The sequence below is a fragment of the Molossus molossus genome, unplaced genomic scaffold (assembly GCF_014108415.1).
Source record: "Molossus molossus isolate mMolMol1 unplaced genomic scaffold, mMolMol1.p scaffold_m16_p_2, whole genome shotgun sequence".
NCBI lineage: Eukaryota > Metazoa > Chordata > Mammalia > Chiroptera > Molossidae > Molossus > Molossus molossus.
Window position 1 is genome coordinate 89023277 of NW_023425355.1, and position 21146 is coordinate 89044422.

A 21146-nucleotide genomic window follows, 5' to 3' on the forward strand; every position below is an offset into this window, starting at 1 on the left:
TCTGTGAGTTCATCATTGGTGTACAAGAATGCCGTCGATTTCTTGACGTTAATGTTGTATCCTGCTACTTTTCCAAATTCATTTATTAAGTCTAGAAGATTTTTGATGGAGTCTTTAGGGTTTTCTATGCACAATATCATGTCATCTGCAAATAATGACAGTTTCACTTCCTCCTTTCCAATTTGGATCCCTTTTATTTTTTCTTCATGTCTGATTGCTGTGGCCAAGACTTCCAGTACAATGTTAAATAAGAGTGGTGAAAGTGGACATCCCTGTCTTGTTCCTGTTCTTAATGGAAATGTTTTTAGTTTCTGTCCATTGAGTATAATGTTGGCTGCAGGTCTTTCATATATGGCCTTTATTATGTCGAGATATGATCCCTCTATTCCTACATTGCTGAGCATTTTTATCAGAAATGGATGCTGGATTTTGTCAAATGCTTTTTCAGCATCTATTGATATGATCATGTGGTTTTTATTCTTCAATTTATTTATGTGCTGTATCACGTTTATTGATTTGCGAATATTGTACCAGCCTTGCATCCCTGGAATGAATCCCACTTGGTCATGGTGAATAATTTTTTTGATGTATTTCTGGATCCGATTTGCTAATATTTTGTTCAGGATTTTGGCGTCTATGTTCATCAAGGATATTGGCCTGTAGTTTTCTTTCTTTGTAGTGTCTTTTTCTGGTTTTGGAATTAGAATTATGCTGGCTTCATAGAACGTGTTTGGAAGTCTTCCTTCTTCTTGAATTTTTTGAAATAGGTTAAGGAGAATGGGTGTTAGTTCTTTTCTGAATGTTCGGTAAAACTCCCCCATGAAGGCATCTGGGCCTGGGCTTTTGTTTGCTGGGAGAGTCTTGATTACCTCTTCAATTTCCTTACTTGTTATTGGTCTGTTCAAGTTTTCTATCTCTTCCGGGAGTAGTTTTGGGAGACTGTGTGTTTCTAGCAATTTGTCCATTTCGCTTAGATTGTCGAATTTGTTGCCATATAGTTGTTCGTAGTAGTTGTTAACGATCTTTTGTATTTCCGTGCTGTTGGTTGTTACTTCTCCTCTTTCATTTCTGATTTTGTGTATTTGGGTTCTCTCTCTTTGTTTCTTGCTGAGTCTAGCTAAGGGTCCATCAATCTTGTTTATCTTTTCAAAAAACCAGCTCTTTGTTTCATTGATTCTTTGAATTGTTTTTTTGGTATCTATGTCATTTATTTTTGCTCTGATCTTTACTATTTCCTTTCTTCTACTTGCTCTTGGGTTTTCTTTTTGTTTGCTTTCTAATTCTTTAAGTTGTAAGGTTAGACAGTCAATTAGAAATTTTTCTTGTTTTTTGAAGTAGGCCTGTAGTGCTATGAACTTCCCTCTCACAACTGCTTTCACTGCATCCCATAAATTTTGTGTTGTTGTGTGTTCATTTTCATTGGTTTCCAGGAAGTTTTTAATTTCTTCCTTGATCTCCTCGGTGACCCATTAATTGTTTAATAACATGCTATTTAGCCCTCATGTGTTGAAATGTCTTTGCATGTTCTTGGTGCAATTGATTTCTAGTTTCATGCCATTGTGATCTGAGAAGATGCTTGATATGATTTCAATCTTCTTGAACTTGTAGAGATTTAGTTTGTGTCCTATCATGTGGTCTATCTTTGAGAATGTCCCATGTGCACTTGAGAAGAATGTGTATTCTGTAGTTTTTGGGTGTAATTCTCTGTAGATATCTATTAAATCCATTTGGTCTAGTGCTTCATTTAGAGTCTCTGTTTCCTTGCTAATTTTTTGCCTAGAGGATCTATCTAGTGCTGTCAATGGGGTGTTGAAGTCCCCTGCTATGATTGTATTGTTGTCGATTTCTCTTTCGAAGTCCTCCAGAAGATTTTTAATATATTTTGGTGCTCCTATATTGGGTGCATATATGTTTATCAAGGTTATATCTTCCTGTTGGATAGATCCTTTCAATATTATATAGTGGCCTTCTTTGTCTCTAGTTATGGTCTTCATTTTGAAATCTATTTTATCAGATATGAGAAATGCTGCCCCAGCTTTTTTTTTTTGCTTTCCATTTGCTTGGAAAAATTTTTTCCATCCCTTCACTTTCAACCTATGTGAGTCTTTTGTTGAGAGGTGAGTCTCTTGTAAACAACATATAGATGAGTGATGCTTTCTTATCCAATCAGCTTTCTTATCCAATCTGTGTCTTTTTATGGGAGCATTCAATCCATTTACGTTTAAGGTGATTATTGATATGTACTTATTTATTGCCATTTTTGTTTAGTGTGATTCTTTTTTTCTGCCCATTTCTACTGCTAATTACAGCAGTCCTTTTAACATTTCTTGCAGTGCTGGTTTGGTGCTAATGTATTCCCTTAGCCTTTTTTTTTTTTTTTTTTTTGTCTGGGAAGCTCTTTATTTGATCTTCTATTTTGAATGATAGCCTTGCTGGGTAGAGTTGTCTTGGATTCAGATTCTTGGTTTTCATGACTTTGATTACTTCATGCCATTCTCTTCTGGCCTGTAGTGTTTCTTGTGAGAAGTCAGCTGAGAGCCTTATGGGGTACCCTTTGTAGGTAACCTGTTGCTTATCTCTTGCTGCTTTTAGGATTCTCTCTTTGTCTTTAATTTTTGGCATTTTGATTACTATGTGTATTGGTGTGGGCCTGTTTGGGTTCTTCTTACTTGGCACTCTCTGTGATTCTTGAACTTGAATGCCTTCTTCCTTCACCAAATTAGGGAAGTTTTCTCTCACTATTTTTTTGAATATATTCTCTATCCCTTGCTCATTTTCTTCTTCTTCGGGGACTCCTATGATGCGAATATTATTACGTTTCCAGTTGTCCCATAGTTCTCTTAAGCTGTCTTTCTGTTTTTTAATAGTTTTTTCCTTTTGTTTTTCTGGTTGGTTGATTTTTTTCTACCCTGTCTTCTAATTCACTGATCCGGTCCTCAGCTTCCTCTACTCTGCTTTTTAAACCTTCCAATGTGTTTTTCATTTCTGATATGTCAATTTTTATCTCTTCTTGTTGGTTTCTAATTTCCAATTGGCTTATTTTCAGTGTCTCTATGTCCTTACTCATGCTGTTCAGCTTCCTCAAGATCATGGCTCTGAATTCTAGCTCTGTTAACATGCCTAATTGCTCCACATTGATCTCATCTTCGGTGGAGGTCTCTTGCTCTTTCATTTGGCTTCTGTTTCTGTGTTTCACCATTTTGGCTATCACTGTGGGCTTTGGAGCCTGTCAAGTTCTCCCTGTGGGTGTTGGTGTTCTGCTGTTTCTGGCTCCCTCTCCTGTGTTTAGGTGAGCGAGGGAGGACCCACATTGAACACCACTGTCAAGTCTTACTTTCCTGGTTAAAGTTGCCAGCCCAGGAAATGTACTGTTATCCTCTAGCTTTTTGCCTGGAGGCTAGCAGTCTAGGTTAATTGATGAGTTTTGGGTTGTCAGTTGATTGAAAAACTTTCTCTGGTGCTCAACCAAGGGGATTTCACGAGGGTGGGGCAGATGCTGGTTGTTTGTGAGCCTCAATTAGCACTTCAATGCCCCACAGGGTGGGGTTGGATCTCCTAGGGAGGGGCTGCTGCCTCTCCTCAGAGCCCTGCGAAGGAGCAATGTGGCCACAGTCCTGAGTGGCTGCACTCAGCCAAAGCTCTGAGTGCCCTCCAGATCCCGAGTGTCCCGACACAGCTCCAGTCCAGTCCGCCCTCTCTCTGCCGGAGCCCAAGATGAGTGGCTGTGGCTGTTTTAGCCTCTGTCCCAGCTCTGCGCTGTGGAGCCGCCTGGGAGTGTAACCCGAGGGCGCTGCTCCCAGCTAAGGCCGCTGCCGAGCTGCCGACCGTGGGCTCCCAGCCCCGTCTCTTGCCTTCGCAAGCCTACCAGCATGGAGTCAGTGTCCCTCGTTGTATGGTCCTCGCAAGCTGCTTTTCTGTTGCTTTTTCCTGTCGATTTGTCTGTGTTATAGTTGTAATTCCAGTTTGGTTTTGGGAGACGGTCTGAGTAGCTCCATTCACTCCGCTGCCATTTTTCTACCCCGCAAATGTTATTATGGTTCCAGTTGTCCCATGGTCCTCTTAAGCTGTCTTCCTGTTTTTTAATTGTTTTTTCCTTTTGGTTTTATTATTGGTTGATATTTTCTACCCTGTCTTATAACTCACCAATCCAGTCCTCAGCTTCCTCTACTCTGATGGTTAGTCCTTTCAATGCATTCTTAATTTCTGCTATGTCATTTTTCATTTCCACTTGGTTGGTTTTCAATGTGTCTATATCTTCACTCATGGTGCTGATGTCTTTTTCATGTTGTTGAGCTTCCTCAAGATCATGGCTCTGAACGCTTCCTCTGAAAATGTGCTTATCTGCATTTCATTTATCTCATCTTTGATAGAGTTCTCTTGTTCTTTCATTTGGGATTTGTTTCTTTGTTTCACCATTTTGGCTATCTCAGTGATTTTTAGAGCCTGCCAAATTTTCCCTGTGGGTGTTGGTGTTCTGCTGTTTGAGGCTCACTCTACTGGGTTTAGATAAGCCTGGGTGGGTCCACATTCAACACCACTGTCAAGTCTTACTGTTCTAGGTAGATTTTCAAGTCCAGGAAAGGTTCAGTTATCCTGTAGCTTATTCTTGGTGGTTAGTAGTCTCAGTTACTCAGTGCCTTGACATGTAGCCCTGGTGTTCAGCATAAGAGGATTTCCAGAGGGTGGAGCAAATGCTGGTTATTAATGTGCCTCAATTTGCGTTTCTTTGCCTCACCTGGAAAGGCTGAATTTCTGACAGGGGCTGGCTGCTGCTTTTCCACACAGCTCTAGGAAGGAGCACACTGACCACTGTGTTTCGTGGCTAGATCTCAATAAAAATTCTAAGTGCCCTCCAATTCCTGGATGTCCCCACAGAGTTCCAGCACAATACCAACATCCACAGAAAAAATTGGCAGACTCCAAATCACACTGAGATAGCCAAAATGGTGAAATCAAGAAACAAATTTGAAATGAAAGAACAAGGCAAGTCTATCCAAGATGAGATAAATGAAAGGCAGTTAAGCAAATTATCAGAGTTAGAGTTCAGAGCCATGATCTTGAGGAAGCTCAACAGCATGAGTAAGGACATCAGCACCATGAGTCAAGATATAGAAACATTAAAAATCTACCAAGTATAAATGAAGAATGACATAGCAGAAATTAAAAACACATTGGAAGGACTAACCACCAGAGTAGAGGAAGCTGAGGACCGGATCAGTGCATTAGAAGACAGGATACAAAAAAATCAACCAAGCAGTAAAACAAAGGAAAAAACAATTTAAAAACAGGAAGACAGGTCAAAAAAACTGTGGGCAACTGGAACCGTAATATCAGTTGCATCATAGGAGTCCCCGAAGAGGATGAAAATGGGCATGGGTTAGAGAATATATTTGAAGAAATAGTGACAGAAAACATTCCTAACTGGGTGAAGGAAGAAGGCATTCAAGTTCAGGAGGCACTGAGAGCCCCAAGTAAGAAGAACCCAAACAGGCCCACACCAAGACACATAGTAATTAAAATGCAAAAATTAATGCAAAGAATGAATCCTAAAGTAGCAAGAGATAAAAACAAGAGACCTACAAAGGAAACCCCATAAAGCTCTCAGCTGACTTCTCAATAAAAACACTATAGACCAGAAGGGAGTGGCATGAACTAATCAAGGTCATGAAAAACAAGCATCTGAATCCAAGACAACTCTATTCAGCAAGACTATCCTTCAAAATAGAAGGTTAAAGAAAGAGGTTCCCAGACAAGAAAAAAAAAGGCTAACAGAATATATTAACATCAAACCAGTTTCTCAGGATATGCTATAAGGACTGCTTTAATTAGTAGATGAAATAAAAAGAAAAATAGAACCACACTAAACAAAAATGGCAATAAATAAGTACATAACAATTATCACCTTAAATGTGAATGGTTTGAATGCTCCAATAAAATGACACAGAATAGCTGACGGGATAAGAACACATGACTCATATATATGTTGTTTACAGGAGACCCACCTCACAACAAAAGACTCACTTAGGTTGAAAGTGAAGGGATGGAAAAAAATCTTCCAAGCAAACGGCAAGGCAAAAATAGCTAGGGTAGCAATACTCTTATCTGATAAAATAAATTTCAAAATGAAAGCCATAACAACTAGTGACAAAGAAGGCCACTACATAATATTGAAGGGATCTATCCAACAGGAAGATATAACCTTGGTAAACATATGTGCACCCAATATAGGAGCACCAAGATATATTAAAAATACTCAGGGGGACTTAAAAGGAGAAATCAATAGCAATACAATCATAGCAGGGGACTTCAACACCCTGCTCACATCACTGGATAGACCTTCTAGATAAAAAATTAACAAGAAAAGACAGACTCTAAATGAAGTGCTAGATCAAATGGATTTAATAGATATCTACAGAGAATTACACCACAAAATTGCAGAGTTCACATTCTTCTCAAGTGTACATGGGACATTCTCAAAGATAGACCACATATTAGGACACAAAGCAAGTCTCTACAAGTTGAAGAAAACTAAAATCATTTCAAGCATCTTCTCAGATCACACTGGCATGAAACTAGAAAACTATTGCAAAAAGAACATGCAAAGACATTTGAAAACATGGAGGCTAAATAGCACATTTTTGAACAATGAATGAGTTACCATAGAGATCAAGGAAAAAATTAAAAACTTCCTGGAAACCAGGGAAAAGGAACACAAAACAACACAAACACTATGGGGTGCAGCCAAAGCAGTTCTGAGAGGAAGTTCACAGCACTACAAGCCTATCGCAAGAAGCCAGAAAAATTTCTAATAGACTATCTAACCTCACAACTTAAAGAACTAGAAAGCAAACAGAAATAAAACACCTGAGCAAGTACAAGGAAGGAAAGAGTAAAGATCAGAACAGATACAAATGACATGGAAACCTAAAACAACAACAACAACAACAACAAAAAAAAAAAAAAAAAAAAAACCAGCACTGGCCGGTTTGGCTCAGGAGTTTGAGCATCGGCCTGCATTCTAGAGAGACCCGGGTTTGGTTCCCGCTAAGGGCACCTACCTCGGTTGCAGTTAGTCTCTGGCCCTGGTTGGTCGTATGGGTGGCAGCCACTCGATTTGTCCCTTTCACATTGATGTTTCTCTCTCTCTCTCTTTCTTTCTCTCCCTCCGACACTGTCTGAACAAAAAAAATGGAAAAATATCCTCGGGTGAAGATTAAATTTTTTTTTTTTTAGATAACAATTCAAAGTATCAATAAAAGAAAGAGCTGGTTCTTTGGAAAGATAAACAAGATTGATGGATCCTTAGCTAGACTCAACACGAAACAAAGAGAGAGAATCCGAATACACGAAATCAGAAATGAAACAGGAGAAATAACAACTGACAACAGAGAAATACAAAGGATTGTTAACAAATGTTATGACCAAGTATACGTAACATATTCGACCATCTAAGTGAAATGGGCATATTTCCAGAAACACATTGACTCCCAAAACTGAACTGGGAAGAGATAGAAAACGTGAACAGACCAATAACAACAAATTAAATTGAAGATGTAATCAAGATTCTCTCAGCATACAAAATCCCAGGCCTGGATGGCTTCATGGGGGAATTTTACCAAACATTCAAAGAAAAACTAATACCCATTGTCCTCAAACTATTTCAAAAACATTCAAGAGGAAGGAAGACGTCCAAATTCGCTTTATGAGGCCAGCATAATTTTAATTCCAAAACCAGACAAAGACACTACAAAGAAATAAAATTACAGGCCAATATCCCAGATGAGCATAGATACCAAAATCCTGAACAAAATACTAGCAAATCCAATCCACCAATACATCCAAAAAATTATTCATCATGACCAAGTGGGTTTCATCCGAGGGATGCAAGGCTGGTACAATATTCGCTAATCAATAAATGTGATACACCACATAAAATGAAAGATAAATACTATATGATCCTATCAATAGACACTGAAAAAGCATTCGACAAAATCCAGCACCCATTTCTGATCGAAACACTCATCAATGTGGAAATAGAGGGATTATATCTTGACAGAATAAAGGCCATATATGAAAGACATAGACCCAAAATAATACTGAATGGGCAAAAACTAAAAGCATTTCCCTTAAGAACAGGAACAAGACAGGGATGCCAATTTTCGCCACTCTTATTTAACATAGTACTGGAAGTCTTAGCCATAGCAATCAGACATGAAGTAAAAATAAAAGGGATCCAAATTGGAAAGGAGAAAGTGAAAGTGTCATTATTCACAGATGACATGATACTATATGTAGAAAATCCTAAAGACTCCATCAAAAATCCACTAGACTTAATAAATGAATTTGGCAAAGTAGCAGGATACAAAATTAACGTCAAGAAATTGATGGCATATTTATACACCAATGATGAACTCACAGAAAAAAAAAACTAAGAAAACAATCCCATTTACCATCCCGGCAAAGAATTTAAGATACCTAGGAAGAAACTTAACCAGAGAATAAAGGACCTGTTCACACATAACTACAGGTCAGTGAAAAAAGAAATAGAGGAAGATATAAAAAAGTGGAAGCACATACCCTGTTCATGAATTGCAGGAATTAACATAATTAAAATGTCCATACTACCCAAAGCAATCTATACATTCAATACAATCCCCATCAAAATAACAATGACATATGTCACAGAACTAGAACAAATATATCAAAAGTTCCTATAGAACCAAAAAAGACCTCGAATAGCCACAACAATTTTGAAAAAGAACAAAGTTGGAGGGATCACATTACCACATTTCAGGTTATACTACAAAGCCACTCTAATCAAAACAGCCTGGTACTAGCACAAGAACAGGCAGATAGATCAATGAAACAGAATAGAGAACCCAGAAATAGACCCAAGGCAATATGCTTAATTAATATTTGGCAAAGGTGGCAAGAGCATACAGTGGAGTAAAGACAGCCTCTTTAATAAATGGTGTTGAGAAAATTGGACAGCTACATTCAGAAAAATAAAACTAGACCATCAACTTACACCATACAGAAGAATAAAGTCAAAATGAAGAAAAGACTTAAATGTGATTCATGAATCCCTATAAATCCTAGAAAAAAATGTAAACAACAAAATTTCAGACATCATACGCAGCAGAATTTTCACTGATACATCACCTAAGGCAATAGAAACAAAGGAGAAAATGAACACATGGGACTACATCAAACTCAAAAGCTTCTGCGCAGCAAAAGATACAATCATCAAAATGGAAAGACTACCCACTGTATGGGAGAGCGTAATTGCCAATGATATATCAGATAAGGGGTTAGAGTGCTCATACAACTCAACAAAAGGAAGGCAAAGAACCCCATTAAAAAATGGGCAGAGGAACTAAATAGACGCCTCTCCAAACAGGACATACAAATGTCCAAGAGACATAGGAAGAAATGTTCAACAACACTAATCATTAGAGAGATGCAAATTAAAACAACCATGAGGTATCACCTCACACCTGCCAGAATGGCCACTATCAACAAAACATCGAACAACAAGTGTTGGTGAGTGTGTAGAGAAAAGGAGACTCTAGTTCACTACTGGTGGGAATGTAGACTGGTGCAGTCACTATGGAAAACAATATGGTGTCACCTCAAAAAATTAACAATTGAACTTCCATTTGACCCAGTGATCCCACTTCTAGAAATATACCCTGAGAAGCCTGAAACACCAATCAGAAAGAATATATGTACCCCCATGTTTATAGCAGCACTATTTACAATAGCTAAGATCTGGAAACAGCCCAAATGTTCATGATTGGACGAATGGATAAAAAGCTGTTGTACATATACACAATGGAGTACTATACAGCTGTAAGAAAGAAAGATCTCTTATCCTTTGAGATGATATGGAGGGACCTGAAAAGTATTATCCTAAGCGAAACAAGCCAAACAGAAAAAGAGAAGAATTATATGATCTCACTTATTTGTGGAATATAATGAACGTAACAGTCTTTGGAATGGGGTAGTCCCAGAGACATGGTGCAGACTGACAATCCCCAGAAGAGGGGTTGGTGGGGGAGAGATAAACCACAGAACTTATATGCATGTATACATGAACAATGGACATGGATAACAAAGCTGGGGACTGGACGGGCAGGTAGGGTGAGGGGGGAACCAGTGGGGAAAAAAGGAGAAACACCTGTAACAAAAATAATTATATTAATTTAAAAAAATTTAAAAATGATAATAATAAAGTATAACACTAGAAAGCTTGTTGTAACAGTTGCAGATGACTCAGAGCAGCCAAAAGTGTTTGCTTGGGGAAAAGCTCTCTGCCATTGATGGCCCCACCTGGAAATCAAATAGCCTGGAAGTAGTTCATGTTTCTCCATGTGCCTTTGATTCTGTTGTAGAGAGGTCCCCAGGACTATGAATCTGCCCTTGAAAGCACAGGTTGTTGTAAAATTACCATCCAATGAATCTGTTCCATGATATAGGTCACTCAGGTGATCCCTGGGAGTGAGCTGCCTTCCTATTTCATAATAACAGAGGTACTTTATTTACATGGGAAAGGCGGCAGACATAATTCACAATTAAAGTAAGAACCACTTTGGGAAAAGGGGGCCCAGAAAGAAAGTTTCGGCTGTTGGTCCCAGGATTTCACTAAAAAAAAAAAAAAAAAAAAAATGTCTTCAAAGGAAGCTGTCCATAATATTTTTCAAGATGTCAGTGAAACTGTAGATCATAAAGGGCAAAACAGAAAAACTGGTCCAAAAACAACTCAATTAGCCCTGGCCGGTTTGGCTCAGAGGTTAGAGCGTCGACCTGCGGTCCTGAGAAATCCGGGTTTGGTTCCCGCTAAGGGCGCGTACCTAAGTTGCAGTTTGTCCCCAGCCCTGGTTGGTCATGTGGGTGGCAGCCACTCGCTGTGTCCTTTCATGTTGATGTTTCTCTCTCTCTCTCTTTTCCTCTCTCTCCCTCCCATTCTACCTGAACAACAACAACAACAACAAAAAAACAAAACAAAAAAACAACTCAATCAAATGAGTGGAAGTGTACAGAGTGCCACACTCTGGTTGAGCAGCTGCATTGCCTGCTTCTGCCTCATTTTGTCCTTCCTGACTTTGTACTCAGTACCCCACACTGCCACATCTTTGCCTTAGTTCATCCTTCTAGCAGCCTAGGGAGAGGGAGTGCAGTCCTGTGGAAAGGGCATCAGTTTTACCTATGGGGCCTCAGGGTGGGGATTAGTATCCTCATTGCAAATGAGGATTAGACCCCCCATCTGTTTGACTAGGTGGGCTCCTGGTGAAGGAGAAGGTAGGGAAAGAAAGGAAGACCCTTACCCCAGATAATTTCATGGACAGAGAGATTTGGGATACAAATAAATGCTGAATGCAACAAAGCTCTGGTTCTGAAAAAGAAAACACCCTTTTTAAATTAAAAAAATAACTTTTATGTGGAATCTAATGAACAAAATAAACTGGCAAACAAAATACAAACAGAGGCATCAATACATGGGACAGACTGATAACTGTCAGAGGGGAAGGGTTAGAGGGACTGGATGAAAGAAGGTGAAGGGATTAGCCAAAAAACATATATGCATAACCCATAGACACGGACAACAGTCTGGTGATGGGCAGAGGGAAGTGGGGGCAGGGATTGGGTGGAGGTGGGCAAAGGGAGGGGAGAATGGAGACATCTATAATCATGTCAACAATAAAAAATAGAAAATCAATTTGCGATCATTGCAAATCCATGTGACTAGTTATTACAGTGCTTTGAAACCAGATAAGCACTAAGCACTCTGGGAGAGATTGTACAGAAAAGAACACCCATTGAGTACAAAATTGAGGCAGTTTTTATGTGAAAATATTCACTGAGTCTTTCATAGACTAATTACCTCTCCTTCACGAAATTATTTCCCTTCCAATATCTCATTCGATCATCACAGCAGCCCGTGAGGGATGAAAGACAGAAGTGATTGTCCTCATTTGGGAGAAGAGCAGATTGCAGCTGTTTATTGCCAAAGCAACAGCCAGAAAAGGGTGTGGCAGAAATGGACCTGCAACCCAGAGCTTGCATCTCCAAACCACTAGGTTTTTTGTCTGACTGAGAAGTCTGCTATGAGCCACTGAATTCAGATGTGAGGTGAGAAAGCCATACTTGGTTCCTGATAGGAAACATTAGGATCAAGGTGCTGGGAATTGGCCTTGGGTGGTGGAGAGGAAGAGGGCACTCTGCCCTAGTGCAACCCCCCCCCCCCATTAGAGGGTGCACCTATAGCAGGATGGGCTCTGTGCGAGCAGGATATGAGAGCAGGGGTAGGGAGGCTCTATTATTCTGCTCATTTTAAAGATGAGAATGCAGAAACACAGAGAGGTTGAGTGTCTTCCCCAAGGTTACACAGCTAGTAAGTCTGAGGTGATTTGAACTCAGATAGTCTGAGTCCAGAATGTCTTCTTTGTTCTGTTGCTTGCTGGCTATGCCTTTTTGTTCTGTTGAATCCATAAAGAAGCTAACTGCTTCTCTTTTCAATCTTGTCATTTGAAATGGACCATATTCCCACCCACCCACCGGTTCTTGGGAAACTGCTCTTTTAATCAGTCTAACTAACATACCTGGGCAACTGCTCCAGTACAGTCTTCTTTTCTTCCAAACCTGTCTCCCCTCATATCCTAGGCAGGGCATTCTGATTTTGTTCATAGAGAGTGGGGGACAGGATTGTTGCATGAACAGATTTTAACCACCTTTTTTCTCGGGGCACTTTGAAGAGTGCCTGGTCCCCTAATAAATAAGAAAGTTGGGTTGCCCTTTAGTTCTTCCTCTTGTGAGGGTGGGGGGCATGGGGTGGGGGGCATTGGAAAAACCTGGAAGGGGGGAGGGTAGGGCCAAGCAGCTCGGCCTTGCAGAGTGGCCCTGCCCCTCAACAATGCTATGGGGTTCCTACACCCCATTGACTGTGGACTCTCTACTTAGTCTTCACTTCCCTGGAGTCCATAGTCCCATTAGAGGCTTCTCTGGTGCTCTAGAAAAGCACTGTAATCTTCCTGGTATGGGAATATGCAAAATGGCCCTGTCCTTAGACTGTGTGAGGTTAAGGGGGCCTCAGGCCCCTACTGTTTCTGGCTGAGGTTGTCCTAGACTGGACCCTTGCAAAGCTCCTGCAGGACTAGGGCCACAGCAAGAGGCACACATGTGGGGAGGGAAGAGGCCTTTAAAAGGACTTTTTCTGCTTGTAAGAGTAATCTGTACTACACACATTCCAAACAAGTTGTAAATCCATGGGAAAGGGTAAAATATGAATATAAATCGGCCCTAATCCTTCCAACCAGTGTAAACTATTGTAAATGTTTTGGTATATATATATACATGTAATGTACTGGGATTTTGACAAAATTGGGATTATACTCACCATCCAGTTTGGATCTTGATTTTTTAAATTAATACTTATTGAGAATTTCCCACTATTAGTCTTCAAAAAGGTGGATTAAAATAGCTCCATTATATAAATGCATCAAATCAATATAAATATTTCCATATTATTAAACATTTCTCACAATTATAATACTATTGTGTTGAATGTCTTTGAACATACTAATAGATGATATTTAATGATTATTAAATGCTAGGCATTTTGCTAAAAATATACATGGATTCAAGGCCACTGTATAGGTGTGCTGAACAAAGGCGCCAGCCACTTTTCATTCTTAAGCAAAGTACCCTGGTGCAGGATTACATCCACCTGGAGGAAGGGGTACCTTTTTCTTTGCACAAAGGCCCTGTCTGTTTGCTAAGCCTTGGACATCTGCCTGGAATAGGCACAGTTTATTTGCAGAGTGGGGGCACCTTTTTCAAAATTTCCCCATGAATCATACAGATCAGCAGCCCTAACAGGATTGTCTCTGAAGAAGGCGCTATTATCCCCATTTTGCAGATGAGGAAAGTGAGGCATGCTGGTCTGATAATGTCCTAAGAACAAATGTCTAGAAAGAGAACTGTTTGATATACATGGCCAAGTATCCTACAGTGCATTTATACTCCATCAGCAGTAGAGGAGACAGGTGTTTCCCTTCCCGTGTCACACTGTGAAAAAACAATCTTTGAAATATTCACCAGACTTATAAATGAACATATATAATTTTAATCTCTTTCTTTGCAAGTGAAATTGGATTTTTTAATGTTTACTATTCATTTACATTACTTCTTGTGTGATTATTTTACTCAAGTATTTTACCCACTTTCCTCCTGAGAAGTCAGTATTTTTCTTGTTGACTAGTGATAATATTTTATGTTAAGGGTAGTGTTCCTTGGTCTGTAATGCTTGTTGCAAATGTTCAATGGTAACTATATCTGTCAGGTTAGATTCATCACTGTATATTTTATATTATGATTGTGAATGGGAGATTTTTTTCTATTATGTGTTCAAATTGTTGTCAGATTATAAGCAAGCTTTGGATTTTGATGTACGTAGTCTGTGCCTAAACATTTTACTGAACTCTTTAATTAGTGCCAATAATTTTCCAATTTTCCAAGCTCTTCAGAGTTTCATAGAATCAAAAAGTTAAAGTAAACAGGAATAAATTTAATAAGAGATATGCAAGGGTATTAGGGAACACCTAAATAAGAAACATACCACATTCATTGTTTGGAAATCTCAACAATGTAAGGATGCCCATCTCTTCTAAAATAGTCTGCAGATTCAATGCATTTCTAATAAAAATTCCAACACGTTTGGTACTTGGCAAAAGGATTCAAAACTTTAGATGAATAAACAAATGACCGCCCTGGCCAGATTTGCTCAGCGGTTAGAGCATTGGCCTGCAGTCTGGAGAGACCCGGGTTTGGTTCCCACTAAGGGCACGTACCTCGGTTGCAGTTTGTCCAGGGCCCTGGTTGGGTCGTGTGGGTGGCAACCACTCGATGTCTCTCGATGTCTCTCTCTCTCTCTCTCTCCTCCCCCCCCTCCACTCTATCTGAACAAAGAATGTCCTCACAAAAAAAGAAAAAGAAAAAAACAAATGACCAAGAAAAACCGAGGCATTTCTGAAGGAGGGGCTGAACCTTATCAGATAGCAGAGCTGTCTTTACAGATTATTTGGAGGGAGAGAGGGATAGGAGTATTTGCAAAAATGGTAACTAAACAACTGATTATATATACAGAAAAAATGAAATTGGATCCTTATGGCTCACCATACACAAAAGTAAAAAGTAAATTCCATGTAAATTAAAGACTTAAATGTTTGTCTCCAGACCCACACAAGATGAAGTAAAGACATTCCGCCCTATTCATTCCCCTAATTACAATGGAAAAACCAGGACAAAAGGCAGAGTTATCAGAAGAGAGGGAGGACTGAGGAAGGACCTCAGGACTTAAGGGGTGACCTACCAGGGAGTTCTCTGGATGTTAGTTTGTTTTGCGTCATAGTTTAGATGCTAGGACAGTCCACAATCCCGCCATGCAGACAAAAGGAGACCTACCAAAAGCCCATTCCCTCTGGCCAGTTCCCTCCAGGATTGGGAAGAGGGCAGCTCTTCAGGACAGAACCCCTTTGACCAAACCCGTTCTACTCCAGGAAAACACAACAAGGGAAACCATGTCTCCTCCCCACATGGTGTTGCAGACACTGGGAAGTGAAGCCCTATTGACAATCGCAACCTATCTGAATGAGGAGGTGCCCTCTCCCTATCCACTGGGGCCCCACTTTATGCAAAAATAAACTCTAAGTGAATTATAACTCTAAATATAAAACATTAAACTATATAATTTTTAGAAGAAAATCTTTTTGCCTTAGGATTCTTAGACATAACACCAAAAGTATAACCATTAAAAAATTGATAAATTGGACTTCAAAATTTTAAATGTTTCCTGTCTGAAAGACGCTATGAAGAGAATAAAAAGACGAGCCACAGAATAGGAGAAAATATTTGCAAATCACAAATCTGAGAAAGGACTTTTATCTAGAATATGTAAAGAGCTCTCTAAACTTAGCAGTAAGAAAACAAACAATTTAATTGGGCAAAGAGATTTAAACTGACACTTCACCAAAGAGGAAAAACAGATGGCAAATAGACACACAAAAAGATGTTCACTATCATTAGTCATTAGGAAAATACCAATTAAAACCACAATGAGACATCAGTACACACTCACTTGGATAACTAAAATAAAAATAAAATAAAATAAAATGTAATAACACTAAATCCTGAAGATGTGGAGAAACTTAATCACTACACATTGCTGTTGGGAATGTAAATAGTACATTGGATGGTTTCTTCTTAAGTTAAAATCACATATCATATTACCCAGCAAACTTACTTATGTGTATTTATATGTTCACATATAAACCAGCACATGAATGTTCACAGCAGCCTTGTTTGTAATAGTCCAAAGCTGGAAACAACTAAAATGTTGCTCAGTAGGTTGATAAAGAAAATGTGATATATCCATACAATGGGAAACTACTCAACAATGAAAATAAAATAAAATAAACACCTACTGATACACACACCAGTTTGGATGGATCTCAAGGACATTACACTGAATGAAAAAAGCCAGTCTTAAATGTGGCATACTGTGATTCCATTTATATAACATTCTCAAAATGACAAAACTATAGTATTGGAGATCACATTAGTGGTTGCCACGTGTTAGGGGTGAGGGGAGGGTAGTTCAATTGAGTACACCAATTGTGATGGTGGTTAAACAAATCTATATCTAGAGTCAAATTTCAGAGAACTGCACACCAAAATAAAAAACCTCCATTTTAAAAGTGCCAAAATCTGAATAACATCTGTAGTTTAGTTACTAGTAACACACCAATATCAATTTCCCAGTTTTGATCATTGTAATATGGTTAAGTTAGTGATCGGCAATGAGCAATACAGCAAAATTGTTAAGAAGCAGACTACCTGGGTTCAAATTCTGACTTTGTCACCAAATGCTGGCATAACCTTGGCAAATAACTTCTCTGTTTTTCAATGTGTAAAACATAGCTAACTCACAGTGGTATAGTAAGATTTAAATGAGTTAATACATATATTGTGTATAAAACAATACCTGGCATGCAGTGAGAGTCATATGTGTTAGCTACTATTATTATTTTGAGGAAATAAATGGCAGAAGGATGGAATAGATGATAAAGCTATAGGAAAATTTAAGTTTACACTAATGCTGTACTTTCGAATCGGCAGTGGGTTCACAATTATTCATTATATTATTAAAATTGAGAAATGAACACAAGATATTCTAGCATAGACCAGTAAGGCTGCTAAAATATTAAGAAAGTGAAAAGAGAAGCCACACTATAGAAGTTATAGGTTGCGCCCTAGACAGTTTGGCTCAGTGGTTGGAGCATCGGCCTGCAGATCAGAGAGTCCTGGGTTCGGCCCCCGCTAAGGGCACATACCAAAAAAAAGTTTAAAAAATTTAAAAATTAAAAAAAAGATATAGGTTGCAATACATACCTAACTAAATAATTAAAGTCTGTAATAGATAAGGAAAGGTGGTCAACAAACTTATGAGGAAAAGACAACAACAATAAGTGAGCAAATGACAATACCAGGCATTTCATGGGAGAGGAAGCCAAATAGTCCATACACATATGAAAAGATGTTCAAACTCAATGAATGCAAATTACAATCACAGCAAAATACCCACACTCTACTAGTTGCCTAGGGCTGCCATAATAAAATACCGCAGATTGTATGGCTTCAACAACAGAAATTTGTTGTTTCACAGTCTTGGAGGCTGGAAGTCCAAGATCAAGGTTTGATATTCCTGGAGTCCTCTCCCTGTCTTGTAGATGACTGTCTTCTTTCTGTGTCCTAATATAGTCGTCCTTCAGTTTGTGTGTGTTTGTATCCTAATCTCCTCTTCCACCAGTCACATTGGTTTAGGGTCCATCCTAATGACCTCATTCTATATTAAATACCTCTTTAAAGACCCTGTTTTCAAATATGGTCACATTCTGAGGTACTATGGGTTAGGACTTCAACATATAAATTTTGGGGGAACACAATAGAATCCAAAACATACACCCACCAGAATGGCAGTATTTATCTCTAAGAGAAACCCATGCACATATGCACCTGGAGACATACACGTGTACAGGAATATTCATAACCATGTGTTGGTTATGGCAAATGTTCATTACCAGTAGGAAGCATTAATGCATTATAGTAGATGCATAACAATGGGATCCTATATAGCAGAGAAAATAATGCAATAATATAGATCAGCAATTTTCAACCTTTTTTTCCATATATGTATATACTTTAATAGCAAAGGTCACTTTAGCTCTAAATGAACAAAGAAAAAGAGACAAAGAGAACTTAATACATGGTACTTCCACAAGTTTGGTCAAACAGGCATACATAAAGCTTTAAAACATAAACTGTTTGTGTTAACAAAGGCTATAACTACCAATTTTGATTACACACATTTCTTAAAACATTATTATCAAAGAACACAGAGTTAGAGCAAATAATGTCAAGAAAATTTAAACAAAATCTTTTAAGAAAGTCTAAAAACTTCCTATTTTCCCACATTGACCCTCAAAACTTGGATTTTTAAAAAAATATCAGAATATCAGTTTGCCACTTTAACTTTTACCATACATGAAAAATTATCAAAAATATATTGATGGGTCTATACTAATTGTGCTATTTATATTTACATTAAGCAAATTCTTTTACCAAGTTCTTTATATACAAATGACCATGTGTCCTATGTGAAATTCATTAAAAAGGTAAAAACCACAGAAATGTCATTAGAAACAACTGCTTTCCATCAATAAAGAACATTTTAAAATAATTTAACTGAAAAATGTATTGAACTCCCCACCAATTTCAGCTGCAACAGTATTCTTCCTGAATGTTTTCTAATTAGTGCTCTGTCATTGGACTTTAGGACCGATACTCTGTGTGTCTTCCTCCTGACTAGGACGTATCCAACTGCTGAGACCAGTGCCCTTGGAGCTTCTTCTTCCACTGCTGCTACAGCCTGCGATATCTTCTCCAAGAGAATACCCCATGAGGCCTCCATTCCCATTAGGATTAGAAGGCACTGATGCAAGAAGACTTAGTCCTCTATATCGTGAAAGCTGCTGGTAGATCTGTTTCATCCTCTAAAGATTCAAACGGCTCGCCTCAGCATTCTTCACCATTGATTTAGGATAATTAACTCCTATCAAACATTTGGCTACCTTTTGAATACCTTCTGGTGCATTCCAGGGATCATAGATATATTTTGCAGGGAAGCCCCTTAGGACAGGCAAATATCGCCTGATATAGTCTCCATTGGGATCTGTTTGCCTACCAAAACCAACAGGGCAATAGCAGTGAAAATACTGTTGAAAAAAGGAACTACAAGACGGCCACATCCAACTTCCAGCATTTATGCTCCAATCTGCATCAAGCAATAATTCTTCAAATACCTTCATTCCTTCTCCCCAACTAATCCACAGGTCACCTCGTAACGAAGCAAGCAACTGCATGTCTGGCCAAATGGTGAATCCAACCCTCCTGACGAAGCTGTGTCATGATGGCATCAATCCATGGAAAACCTGTCCGGCCTTCTGCCCATTTTGCTAAAGCCTCAGGATTCTTATCCCAAGGAATGTGAACACAGATGGGGTTTCCTTCCATTTTATCAAAGTGAGGATTATTTGTTGCTGCTATATAAAAAAATGCACACCATAGTAGTTGCCCATAAAGAGAAAGGGGAGGGGAACTGTTCTTTTTTATCTTTTTGTAGAGATCTGTTAGTTTGAAGTAAAATAGTCGACATGACACACAACCAAATCGGAGGTAAGGACTGAGTCCAGTAGGGCTAGCAAGAAGCGAATTAGCATTCATTTGAGGTCTTTCAAAGTTAGCCGCCCAAGCTTTTCTTTCCAGATGCCTTTCCAAACGTGTAAGTGCTTCAGTTTCTCCACCTGGCCATACTGCAGAGGGTAAGCCATCTGTATCAAAACCTAGTTCTTTTAGTGAAGGGACTCCATATTTCTCATCATGGTCATCAGACAGAGGAGTTGTGCACTTTTCTATCACGTCCAAAGTAATTGTTTCTACTGGTATCTCTAGTGGCTCCATTTTGCTGACGAGAGTTTGGAATCTTTTATAAGTAAGAGGTGGTTTTCCACCATTGAGTTCTATGATCTTGTCTAGGTCATATAATGTATGTGAAATTCGTACAATTACTTCTACTCCAGCTTCAGTAGCCAGTTTTTTAATAGCTGCATCTCGTTCCTTTCCAAAGGGCTCAGAATCATACTCAATTGAAAGTTTAGTAATGTTCCATTCCTTGAAAAGCTAGGAAACACATCTGCTGGCTGTCCACGAATCACAAACAGACGAGAGTTTAATTTTCACAGATTAACATCAAGGTCTTCAAGACATTGAAGCAAAAATCGCCACCTGTTGATGTCCACGTTGGAGGAGCCCGCGAACAAGGGGTCGAGGATGTAGACGCAGCGGATCCGTGTTGGCACCCTGAATGCACTCCTTCAGGGCGGGGTTGTCGTGAAGCCGGAGCCCCTTGCGGATCCAGTGCACCATGTTCACCCCCATCCCTGGACGCAGCGGGTCAGCACCGTGGTCCTCCAACTAGATTCAAGCAGCGAGGGTCCAACTCATCACCGACACCGCTGCTTCCAGGAGAATCACCGTGCCCCAGGAGTGAGGTCAGGGCGGCCCAGAGGGGAGAGGAAAAAATGAGTCCGAGGAGGGGACAGGAGAGGGAGAGGGCGTTGGAGGCACAGCTGGAAGCTGAAGGGAGGTTGCCTGGTGCGCGGAGTCCCAGGGTGACGCCCATTAGAAGCCAGCGCCTGTCGTAATCGCCTGGAGGACACGCATAACTTCGAGGGGCTTGGATGCCCAGAGGGTGAGCAAGTTGTAGGAGCTCGAGCTGCCAGGACAGCCCCAGCCGGCACCCGCAGCCCCAGGAGGTTCATCACAGAAACCTCGCCCCACCGCTGCGGTCCCGGGGGGGGGGGGGGGGGGGGGGGGGGGGGGGGAAGCGGCCTGCCTGAGGCGAGCCACCCGGAGGGATGAGCACGGATTTGGCCTCTGTCGGCCACGCTGCCCCTCCGCGCGGAGGCGGTAGTTGAGGCCGCTGGATGGTTGCCTGCCGGAGGCAGGTCTCCAGCTGTCCGGGGTGATTC

At 39.8% G+C, this 21146-nt stretch overlaps 1 pseudogene; it reads right to left on the reverse strand.

Moving 5' to 3' along the window:
• Positions 1-18863: 18863 nt before the first annotated feature.
• LOC118636141 lies at positions 18864-20553 on the reverse strand (annotated as a pseudogene).
• Positions 20554-21146: the final 593 nt, after the last annotated feature.